The sequence below is a fragment of the Felis catus genome, chromosome B4 (assembly GCF_018350175.1).
Source record: "Felis catus isolate Fca126 chromosome B4, F.catus_Fca126_mat1.0, whole genome shotgun sequence".
NCBI lineage: Eukaryota > Metazoa > Chordata > Mammalia > Carnivora > Felidae > Felis > Felis catus.
The window spans coordinates 12,162,594-12,175,298 of record NC_058374.1 but is presented as its reverse complement, the minus strand read 5'-3'; the positions used below and the strand labels follow the sequence as shown (position 1 = coordinate 12,175,298).

At 45.5% G+C, this 12,705-nt stretch overlaps 1 protein-coding gene across 6 annotated transcripts in view; it reads right to left on the bottom strand.

Moving 5' to 3' along the window:
• CAMK1D (calcium/calmodulin dependent protein kinase ID) overlaps positions 1–12,705 on the bottom strand; it is a 509,211-nt gene that overhangs the window by 67,195 nt on the left and 429,311 nt on the right. The gene's annotated exons all lie outside the window — the stretch shown is intronic.

Sequence of the window (12,705 nt, the reverse complement as noted above, 5' to 3'; positions counted from 1 at the left end):
GATGATGGATAGGATGCCTCCTTTGCATGAGAGAATATCCTTAAAGGTCTGGAAGCATAGGGGGTATGGGGGGCAGTGTTGTGGGCAAAGCAGTAAACAGCCAACAGGATGTTTGGGCTCTTGACCAAGTTCCGCCCCTAATATGCTGAAGGCATGGGCATTCCTTGAATCTTTGGACCTCAGTCTTTTTATCCGTAAAATAAAGGGGTTAACTTAGTCAACCATATCCAACACTGGCTTTCAGAACCTGAAAGCTAATTGTCATTTACAAAAAAAAGAAAGAAGAATGACACCCCATTACATCATCTGCACTGGTTTTTTTGGTGACAATATTTAATTTTAATTTGCTTTGAGTTTCACATTGCACTTAACGTTTTCTTCATGTTTATTATTTATTGCCTAGGTTGTCAAAAGTCAAAATGCCCTGGAGGGCAACCCTTATAGCCCCCTTCAGCTCTGATAGTTAATGCTGCTCTGGGTTTAACAAAGTGACAGAATTGTACAATTCTGAATAGGAACAAATGAACACTTTAGCCTTCAAATTCTTAGAACATATACTTCTCTAAGAAAAACAGTGCTTCTTTCAGATAATTAAGCCATCTTGAATATTAGCTTCAAGAGATATATTAATACTATTCTCTTTTATAAAAAGAAACAGAATTTCCAAAAACAAAATGAAGACTTATTTGAAATATTAAACTCATAAAACAGTTTCACAAACCACTTTTTCAGCTTTAAGAGATGTAGTATAAGCCATGCCCTAGCAGTAACACACCCACACATACACAAACACATGAAGCTAGGACTCATTTTCTGCAATTCATGACAATTAATGTGCAATATCTGATCCATCAAAACCTTCCTCTTAAAAAGCCAACAAAGAAAACCAATTGTGGCTATAAAAGGCCTAGGTGTTCGAGTCTCTCCCATTACCTAGAGTCATTCTAAGCGATGTTGTGCTTGGATAATGTCTCGTTTCCAAAGCAAACAGCAATCGAAATAAGAAAAGGAAAGATGCTCAGGAGAAATAAGAAGCAATTCAAAGAGTGAAAAGAAATGGAAACATCAGGGGAGAAACTACCTTTTGATGACCGGGTTGTCCAAATGGTCCATCCTTAAGGAAACCAAAATCCCAAGACATCCCCTCTTAGCAGCTATACATCAAGCTCTCCCCAGTCTTCGTGTTTCTAGACCCTTCATGCAATGAGTTTCAGTGGAAGAACTCTGGAGACCTTGAGGATGTACTCTGGAAGACGCCCAGCTGCCAGGGCAAGGGGGAACCTGTGCACATTCACCTGGAGGCATTCACTTCAGGTGATGATCTGTTCGAGCATTCATTTAAGATTTACTGGGTGCCCACTATGTGCCACCTACCATGAACCACAGGTGCCAATCAAGGCAGCAGCAGCTGTGAAGAAGGAAAGGTCTGTTTTGATCGTGACCCTCCTCATTCTCCACCATTGGCCCACCTTCCAATAACGGCTCCCCTTCTGAGTGTTCCAGTGCTTTCTTACCACCGGTTCTGCTCACACCCTCTGCTCTGCAGGCTACCAGAAGACCTCAGGCAAGAACGCGCACCCCTTCCTCTACCCCTGCCTCCCGCCCTTGTTACCCTATGACCCACCTTTACCAGATTCCCTCCTTCAAAACTGATCTTTCCTGCTTCCCATTCTCTCAAAGTCCTCTTTTCTCCATGTGATAAGTAAGGTATTAACGGAGGCTATTGAATCAAATACTTGTACCCTGATAGGGCGGCCATGCAGTAAGAATGGAAGCATCAGAGTTGAAGGGTAAGGTCCAGCTATAGCATGTACTGTCACAGCCTCAATGCTCCGCACATTTGCTATTTCACTTCTGAAAGTTCAAACGGCACCAGGGTTTCATCGTTCTGAACACTGCTCAGAAAGTATTTGGTTTCCTTAGAAACCAAGGCACAGGAGAGAAGTCTAAACACTTGCCAAAACATAACAATACTCATAAAAATGCCTTAAAACTTGCAAATCGCTTTATACTCTTCAAAAATCTCCTTAAGCATACACTTCGAATGGCTACTGTTACAGACTGAATGTTTATGCCCACCCCACCCCCCATATTCATATGTCAAAGCCCTACCCCCCAGTGTGATGGTATTTGAAGACGGGGGCCTTTGGCAGGTATTTAGTTTAAATTTTTTTTAATGTTTATTTATTTTTGAGACAGAGAGAGACAGAGAATGAGTATGGGAGGGGCAGACAGAGAGGGAGACACAGAATCCGAAGCAGGCTCTAGGCTCTGAGCTGTCAGCACAGAGCCTGATGAGGGGCTCAAAGTCACAAACCACGAGATCATGACCTGAGCCAAAGTCAGACGCTTAACTGACTGAGCCCCCCAGGCGCCCCCCGCAAGTATTTAGTTTAGATGAGGTCACGAGAGTGGGGTCCCCATGAAGGGATCAGCGTCGTTATGAGAAGAGAAATCAGAAAGCCCAGACCAGTTCTCTCCCCTCTTCTCCCTCTATCCCTCTCTTTCTCCTCTGTTCTCCCACCCCCCACCCCCCTCTGCCATGTGAGGACACAGCAAGGAGAAGGCCATCTGCAAGTCGGGATGAAAGACCTTAAAAGGAACCACATCAGTTGGCACCTTGAGCTTGGATATGTCAGACCCCAGAACTGTGAGAAATACATGTCTGTCATTTACGCTGCCCTGTTTCCAGTATTTTGTTATGGCAGCCTGAGCTAAGACACCTGCTTATTTCGAAAGCCATTTGTGAACAACCAGAATCCCAGACTCGCTGATGGGGAAATAAGTTTGGAAGAGTGGCGAGGGGGGTGTCTCATTTTCAGGCCCCTGGATCATGAGGAGGTGGGTTGACGGGCTGCTGAGCTGACAGGCTGCTTTCTTGAATCAAAACCCTTCTCCGGCAAGTTTCCCAAGCGCAAGGGTTAAAGCTCCATGTTAGAAATGGAGTTCTCCAATGACAGCCTGCCAGGCATCAGAATGGAGTTAGAAGGGGAGCGGTCAGGTGACTGGGGAAAGGGAGGAGAACCATCATGATGGATCCACAAGTAAAATTAATTAATGGTGGCTCTGGGAGAGAGGTTCACTGGGGGATGTCCATGTAGAAAGAGACTGGCTATTCAAGATTAAGGGAGAGGACAGAGATCATTAAAAAATCTCTACTCTTCTCAATTTAAATTTTGACATTAATTAATTTTTAGTATTTTAAGGTTTATTTATTTATTTTGAGAGAGAGAGAGAGAGGCAGAGAGGAGACACAGAGAGACAGAGAACCCCAAGCAGTTTCCATGCTGTCAGCACGGAGTCTGACGTGGGTCTCGATTTCTTGATTTCATGACCGTGAGATCACAACCTGAGCTGAAATCAAGAGTCTTACACTGAACCGACTGAGCCACCCAGGCACCCCATAAATTTTGACATTAATTTACAGCAACCTGCCTTTGTGTTGAACTTGGGTTTGCTCAGTCTCTGATCTTCCTCGCTTATCACACTGTATGGCTATCACTGCATGTGAATTTTAAATACGCAAATACGAAATATTTTGATGTCACAGCCTCAACAAAATTCAGGTTATTTGCAAAATTTTAAGTAACGCGAATCTCCTCACATTAAAAAATCATTGTCAAGGGGCGCCTGGGTGGCGCAGTCGGTTAAGCGTCCGACTTCAGCCAGGTCACGATCTCGTGGTCCATGAGTTCGAGCCCCGCGTCGGGCTCTGGGCTGATGGCTCGGAGCCTGGAGCTTGCTTCTGATTCTGTGTCTCCCTCTCTCTCTGCCCCTCCCCCGTTCATGCTCTGTCTCTCTCTGTCCCACAAATAAATAAACGTTGAAAAAAAAATTTAAAAAATCATTGTCAAGAAACATAATTTCAAAGTCGCTGGATCAAGTACACTGCAAGTTCTGATTCCACTGTGGCGCACACACCCATACAGCGACGGGACCTGGTCAGCATATCATGTTCTATTGTTAGTACCGGGTACACTGCGCTGTTCTTTCCATGCACTTGAACTTCTCCATGTAGTTTCCACAGATGTTATCCCGTTGTTTTAAAATTCACTGCTAATTATAATTTAAGATGTTTTCTTATCTTATAACAATATCTACACGTTTGTTAAAAGACAGCACTTGTGCTAATGCTGACACATGGGCTCCAAAAACCTATTCCTCTAAAGTTAGGTATAATAAAATATGAAGAAGCTGAAGGAAACCAGAATATGTCACCCCAAAACATGCCTCCTTGCCATAAAATATATTCTGAGCAATTAAGCAGGAGATGTAGGAAAAAGTTCCCCCTTTTTGGTCTAAAGGCAAGAAATAAGTTCTCCTTTTACTGGAGACATACTCTATCAGCCCACAGACTGCACCAGAGGAATATGGCAACAATCCTCATTCAACTTCTCCCAAGTCTCTCTACCATTTACTGCCCCCGGCCCAAACTCCTTTGTTCCTGTCAAATCTTCACAAATACTGTTTGTGTAAAAGGTTACAAAGGCTTCAGGCTCTGATCACTCCCCCGGGTGAAGGATGTCAAGTACCTGCAAAAGTTCATTAACGGGTGTTGGCTTTCCTCCCGCTCCTCTGTCTTTGTCAGGCTCATCTACAGAGCTGGCCAGGGACCCTACCAGGGTCAAGGAAAACTTTTTCTCCCTCTCAAAAGCCAAAGAGTATAGGGCTGTGCTGTTAATTTTAGCGAGGGGTCTGAGAAATCTTCGCAGTAATGCTAGGATCATTAAAAAGCAGTGTTATAGCTAATATGCCTTGAAATTCACAAAGACTGTCACATAACTAGGCAGTGACCGTGGAAAAGAGCCAGGGCCATGGTTACAAAGCAAGATGGCCTTTGTGTGCCCCAGAGCAAGGCTGGTTATAAATGTGTTTCTCCAGAACCATCCCCCCCATTCACATTTAGTCCTAAGGAGAAGACAGTCTTGAAACAAGCAGGCTGTAATTGAGTGAGGCCAGAAGTGAAGCATTTTTCGACTGTGAGACCCCAAGGTCCAGATGGCAGATGTGTGTGTTTTTTCACCCAGCCTGGAGAAAGAAAGGCCTATCTTCCCGGCCCTTTCCTCAATTAAGTCCCGGCTTGGCGGTGCCTGGGATTTCCCTCCTCCCACACAGGGCAGCCGTCCGGCTCCTGGGCCTGCGCTCTTAATCCTCACCGCTTCCCTTGGCTTTGGTACCCACACATCCTGCTCCTGGGGGCAGTCTCCCAGCCACTCTGGGAAGATTAAGGGTTTATTTCATGCAACCTCTTTTCTCTGTATTTCCTCTTTCGACAAATCCTACTCTAATAATAAAAACATCTTTTTTTCATAGAATTCAGTTTCCCAATATCTTCCTGGCTCAGTCTGTTCAGAAAATTCCAAAACACAAACACATGCCTCTCCACCTTCACGGACCAGATCAGTGTAACTCCTTAGGTGCCATTATCCTTTGATTCTGGCCGTTTCGCCTTCTCAATGTCAGGATGTTACGGACTGGCTTGTATTCCACAGCCCAACTTCAGATGTGCAAGTCCTAATCCCCAGTATATATCTCAGAGGTGACTGTACTTGGAGATGGGGTCTTTAAAGAGATAAAAGTTAAATAAGGTCATATGGTTCCAATATGACTGGTGTCCTTATGAGAGAGAGACAGAGAGCGCAGAATATGAGCACACAGTGACAAGACTATGAGGACACGTGGTAAGAAGGTGGCTGTAAGCCAAGGAGAGAGGCCTCTGGAAAAACCTAATCTGCCAAGACCCTGATCTCAGGCTCCCAGCCTCCAAAAGTGTAAGAAAATTAGTTTTTGCTGTTTAAGCCCCCTAGTCTGTGGCATTTTTGTTATAGCATCCCTAGCAAACTAAAGACTGGGGAATATAAAGGGTATCCCATAACCATGTGGGGGGATCTCTGAATTAGATTCCCTTCAAATTGTTTTCAAGATTAATGGGCGGGGGGGGGGACAGTTTCTTCTACTGTATTTGCATTCTATGCTTTGTTTATTCACCAAATCATCAAATAATCTTGCATCAAACCAGATGATATGTTGCCCCTGTTTCCAAGGGGCACAGAGGGCAGTGTGGCCCGGGGTGGGGTGGGGACTAAGGTACACAGACAAGTAAAGCACAGTGTAGACAGTTCCGACATTGTGGGGTAGGGGGCAAGGAAGGTGCTTTGGAAAACCACAGAAAGACATGTAGAAGGGCCCAGGGGCAGGGCAGAAAGAGGAGAATCTGAGCTGTCTTAAAGAAGGGGTGATATTTAGTCCAGTGGAGAAAAGCCCAGGGGGCAGGAAGAGCCCAGTAACTTGAATTATCATGAAAGGAGTCTTTGGTGAACTAAGTATCTTCCGGGGAATACAGTCAGTGAAAGAAGTGTAAGCCCAGCACTTGGCAGCAGTGTTAGTCTGTATCTGGGCAGCTACAGAAGCCCAGGTTGACATGTCAGACCACTAGCGAGCAAGGACTTGCCAAGCCCCGACCCTGGCTGGATGACCACAGGACATTGCGGAGGGGAGAGATCCGTGATCACAGGAGGTGGCCTGCAGAACAGGTCCTAACTTCCCTTCTGCCTCCTGAGGCCAGCACAATGTTGTCTGCACTGCAGAAAAAAGGATTCCTGGAGGCAGGGCAGACAGGAGAGACCCGGAGTTAAGAGCAAGGGCCTGGCAGGCGGAAGAAAAGGGTAGAGGCAGGAAGGAACCATGTCCGTGAAGAAGCCTCACTTATCTAGAAAATGCAACTGGTGAGGATGAAGTCAAACCATAAAGGATTCTGAAAATCGAGCAGTGGACCTGGAAGGGCTGCACGGGAAGACAGAAAATTCTTAGCTGCCTGGGATCTAAGGTAACCCACTTCTGAAAGGGATGCTACTGAGGGAGTTACCATCTGTGGATGTGGGTGTGGGGTGAGGGGCATCTTGGGACAAGGGTCCTTCCTAAGGCGTGCATACTGTCTTCCAACGAAGATCTGCTTCTAGATTCTCAGTCCAGCAGGCTTCCTGCCACCATCCTCCAAATCCATGTTGTGCTGTGCTCACAAGAGCAAACCCATCCTCCAAGTCCAGGTTGGCCCGGTTCTGCAGTGTGCACTGATTTCCCACCCACCCAGGCAACAACTTCCATTGTTTTCCAAGGGGCCTCAGGGATTCCTTGGAATCATCTTCCTCTGTTTCCAACTAGCCCCTTTGGTTCCCAGCTGGCTCCCCCTCAAGGCAGGCCAGGGAAAGTGTAGTAATAGCCAAAACCATAGATAAGAAACAATTGGAGACATTTTAATTTTGTATGGGAAACTCATTTGCTGAGACCCTGATAAAGAAATTCTACTTTTGCATTACTCATGAGAAAAGGACAAAAGGATTTCTTAAGAAATTATTAGCATGTTCAAGTTTTCAAGAGAAAATAATTCATCTGTTTTAACTCGAAGCACCTGCTCACATTTCAAAAAAGATAAAAGATAATTACAAATCATTTTTAGTTTTTTGTATTCTGAGAGGGCAAAGCATGTCTCATTCCACTTGAGTCCCCAGTATCTTGGACTAGTATATTCCAGCGGGGGAAGAAGAGAAAGAAAAATAAATAAATCAACAACTAAACAAATATTAACCATTCACAGAGTCCATAATGGTGTGCAGAGAACTGAAAGCAGCCTGAGATGAGCGGTGTAGACACTTCTGAGTGGGCTCCAGCATGGACGGCAGGAAATAGCCAGCCAAGTGACCATGTAGGGGAAGAGCTTCTGGGCAAAGAGCAAAGAGCTTCTGAGCCAGTCCTAAGATCCTAGGACAGGAAAAGTCTTACAATATTTGGGGACCAAAATGGAGGTCAGCAGTGCAGCAGAGACCAGAATCTGGTGGGCAATAGGTAGAATGATTGGGATAGAGGAAGGCCCAGATCACGTGGAGCCATGTGTTATGGATTGAATGCTTGTGCCCCTCCTCTCCTCAATTCACATGTTGAAATCCAATACCCAATGTGATGGTATTTGGGGGGTGGGGCCTGTGGGAGATAATTAGGCTATGAGGGTGGAGCCCACACAAATGGGATTGGTGCCCTTATAAGAGAGCCCCAGAGAGGTAGCTTGCCCTATCTCTGCCATGTGAGGATCCAACAAGAAGCTGGCAGTCTACAATCTGGAATAGGGCTCTCACTAGCACCGGACCATGCTGGCTTTCCGATCTGGGTCTTCCAGGCTCACAAATGGTGAGACATAAGTTTCTGTTATTTATAAGCCACCTGTCTATGGTACTTTGTAATGGCAGCCCAAATGGACTAAGGCACCATTCAAACTAATGTTCAAATGGGGTGTGTTTATTCTAGGTTTAGTAAGAAATCACTAGAAGCTTTTCCATTGAGGGAGAGGTGAACCTATATTTTTTAATGATCACTCCAGCTGCTATGTGGACAATGGGTTGTAGAGGTAAGAGTAGAGCTGGCAGATCACTGAGGAGCTGCTGCAAGCATCCAGATGAGAGAGGACAGTGGCTCAGCCTGGGGAACATTGGAAATGGACAGAAGTGGACACATGTGGGGTATGTTCTGCAAACACAGTAGACAAGACTCACTGATGAGGTTGATGTGGGGCATGCAGGAAGGAGACGGATCAAGAATGCCTCCTAGGGGCGCCTGGGTGGGTCAACTGGTTAAGCAGCCGACTTTGGCTCAGGTCTTGATCTCACAGTTTGTGAGTGCAAGTCCCAACATCAGGCCCTTTGCTGACAGCTCAGAGCCTGGAGCCTGCTTCGGATCTGTGTCTCCCCCTCTCTCTGCCCCTCCCTAGCTCGCACTCTGTCTCTCTCAAAAACAAATAAATGTTTAAAAAATTAAAAAAAAAAAGAATGCCTCCTAGATTTTTGACTTGAGGAACATCTAGATGGTACTGCCATTATTTGAAATGGGGGACCCTGGTGAAAGAAAAGGTTTGGAAGGGTAAGAACAACTAGGGCAGCAATGACCACCAGATCTTCCCACAATGATGGAAGGCTCTTTCCCTGCAATATCCAATATGGTAGCCACTAGTTCCAGGAGGCTACTGTGCATTTGAAATATTGCTAGCACACTTGAAGAACTACCTTTTACATTTAACTTTAGTTGATGTAAATAGCCACATGGCCCTACCACACTGGATAGCTCGGACCTAGAGCCTTGAGTACAATATGTGACGCCTTGAGTACAAATCTGAGATGCCTTTTGGAGGAAGATGTCAAGCAGATAGCCGTGGATACAAGTCTGAAGTTTGGGGGAAAAGATCAAGGCTAGAGTTTAAGATTAACAAGTCATCAGCATGGAGATGGTCCCCAAAGCCAAGAGGCTAGATGTGACCAACCCCGGAGAGACTGCAGTTGGATAAGAGAAGGATGTCTGAGCACTGGGAATACAGACATCCAGATAAAGCAGAGTCAGCAAAGGACCAGACAGAGATGTAGGAAGCAAAGGAGGAGAGTGTGGTACCATGGAAATCAAAGAGGAGGGTCTGAGAGATCAAGCACCATGAAGACATAGAAATACTCGTTGCACTACGCAAGATGAAGGCCAGGGAAGGAGGTGGAGAGCTGAGGGTCACGGGCGTATGAGGCAGCCTCCAGACTACGGGACTGGAGATGTCGGAGACACGGAGAAGAGAAGGTACCCAGGACTGGGCTCTCTGAGCCTCGTTTTTCTCCTTTATAAAAGGGGGAACTATGTTTGCTTTGAGAAGTGAGACAATGCAAGGAAATCCCAAGGGAGACTCTTGGCATGCTTCACTGTGTTGTAAATGTCACTGCCTTCTCCCCTCCCACTGAGGACCTCGGGCAGGTGCAAGCCAGTGGCTACCAATGCCATCCACATGTGGCAGCTGCCAGGAGCAGAGCTGCCACCAGAGGAAGGTGGCACAGGGCCCTTGGTTCTCTGGACAGAAGAACACTTGCTCTTCTCTGCTCCCCACAGACGCGTGGGGGATTTGGGGAAATACCCATGACCTTGATTAGGATGGAAACTTGTGAAAATTTAAGCCTGATTACATAATCTCACAGTTTAGTATTGTGGCTCCTTCTGCATTAGTTATCTTCTTCTAACCTTATATAAAGAGGATCCTCAAGGGGACGGTCAGAATGCTACCAACCTAGCACGGCACAATTCCTGAGACGTTCAGGGTTAGTCGAGCACTAACTGACATGCGGTAGCCCCACATAGTGACCTTCTGGTAGAACACGCACACGCAGCACGAGCTTTGTATTAACAGATATTCTTGAATGTTTTAATTACAGTTTTTTAGAAAAATTCTGCCATGAATTGTTTGACTATTACACACTGGCTTTCCAGAATTAGCTCCAATTGGGAAGATTTTACTTGGCAATGCATTTTTCTGTTATAATTTTTCTAGTATTAAAATAGCTTTGCGTTCCTGGAGCAGTAAAGTCTGAAAGAGGCAGATGATGGCTCTGGAATAGGTCTAGGAACACAGCTTGGTTACAGATAGTCCATAAATTGCTAAGTCCCGTGTAGGGAGTGGCCACTGGGCTGTAGGCACATCTTTGTCTATCTTGGATAAGGGACTATGTTCAAAGCCGATGGAGAGCAACTATGTACTTTCATACATGCTCAGAGATTCAGAATCTGAAGGCAACTGGGTAAGACCCTGATTTTATGAGAAGCCTAAGTGCATTTCATTCATTCATTTAGAGAGACAGAGAGAGAGAGGCAGGGAGGGACAGAAAGAGGGAGAGAGAGAATCCCAAGCAGGCCTCTGCACTGCCAATGCAGAGCTCCATGCAGGGCTTGAATCCACCAACCATGAGATCATGACCTGAACTGAAGTCAAGAGTCCGATGCTTAACTGACTGGGCCATCCAGGTGCCCCTAAAGATGGTATCTTAAATTCTTTTTTTTTGTTTTTCCACTTCTCATGAAGTTCATTATATGTATTTATATTAGCTCTAGTGTTTCTCAGCCAATGAGGATCTCTACTGAAAAGCTTATAGCAGATGCGCGGGAGAGCACATGGGTTCAGGGAATGTGAGAAAGGTCTAACAATGCCTTCAAAAAGCAAAAACAAATTAAAAATTGTCCATTGTTCAGACCTGCAATATCTTCCATGCCTTTGTTGAGGAGCTCTGTGGAGTTCCCAAGTTTCCTTTCTATCAAGAGCACTGACAAAGGTCATGGTCACAGCTGCCCACTGCAGTGTGCCTGGCTCCAGGCCACCTCTGTATCTGTTGAACCCACGCATATTTTTTAAATCTAATTCCTAGTCATTGTTTGGGTCCTAGCTTGAATGTCATTACTTCAGAAAAGCCTTTCCTGACCCCCAGACCAGATTAGGCCCCCTCCCATTACACTGTCTCTTAGACCCTGTATTTTGACACGACACTCGCCTGGTAGAGTTAATTACTGGCATATTCTTCTGTGTAACGCTTTGTCCTCCTACCCTGCCCCCACCTACCCCAGACGGTGAACTCCATGTGGGCAGAGGCAGCATCAGCCTCTTTGCTGCCTCTAACCAGGCCCTTGAATGGTACCCCCCACAGATGAAAAGCTAACTAAATATTTGCTGAATAAAGAAAAGATTCTGTACAAGAAACGCACAGCGAGTGGGGTCTGGATCTTGCTGCGCATGGCATCCTTAAGCAATCATGCAAATCCTCAAAGCGTGTGCCGCAGAGTGCCCCACGGAAGGGCTCTGGAGCCTCCTCCATTCAGCAGGCCGGCGGCTGAACCGATTTTCTCTCCATCTCACCCATTCCCTTCCCTTATTCATTCACTTCTTCCTGGCTCTCTCAGCCACCTAAACTTGCTGCTGGTTTGCATGCTAGAGCTTTGCCTCACCCATCTTATCTTACTGGGGCCTCCTCTGCTCCGGGTCTTGACTTTTTCCTTGGAGTAGGCACCCACACTCTGAAGAATGTCCTAGCTTTGCCCAGGGACCCTGAGCAGACAAGACCTTGTGACTTCCCCTCAATAGAAGGTCATACCTACAGGTGTCTAAATAAGAGAACCCTTCATCATAGTTGTATAATCACTCATTTAAAAAATTATGCCAACAACAGACACGTGAAAAGCTGCTCAACATCACTAATCCTCAGGGAAATGCAAATCAAAACCACAGTGAGATATCACCTCAGACCTATCAGAATGGCTAAAATGAAAAACACAAGAAACAACAAGCGTTGGAGAGGATGTGGAGAAAAACGAAGCCTCATGCACAGTTGGGCTGAATGCAAACCGGTGGAGCCACTGTGGAAGACAGTATGGAGATTCCTTGAACAATTAAAATAGAACTGGCCTACGATCTAGTGTTCAGTACCGGATGTTTCCCCAAAGAATAAAAAACACTAATTCGAAAGGATACATGCACCCCTATGTTTATTGCATCATTATTTACCATAGCCAAATTATGGAATCAGCCCAAGTGGCCATCAATAGATGAATGGATAAAGAAGATGGTGTATGTATATAAATTTATATAATGGAATAGTACTCAACCATAAAAAAAGAATGAAATCTTGTCATTTGCAGCAGCATGGGTGGATCTAGAGGGTATGATGCTAAGTGAAATAAGTCAGTCAGAGAAAGACAAATACCATACGATTTCACTCCTATGCGGAATTTAAGAAACAAAACAAACAAAGTGTGTGTTGTGTGTGGGGGGAAAGAGATAAGCCAAAAAAAGACCCTTAGTTATAGAGAGTATACTGATGGTTACCAGAGGGGAGGTGGGGTAGAGGGGGAACGGGTGAAACAGGTGAT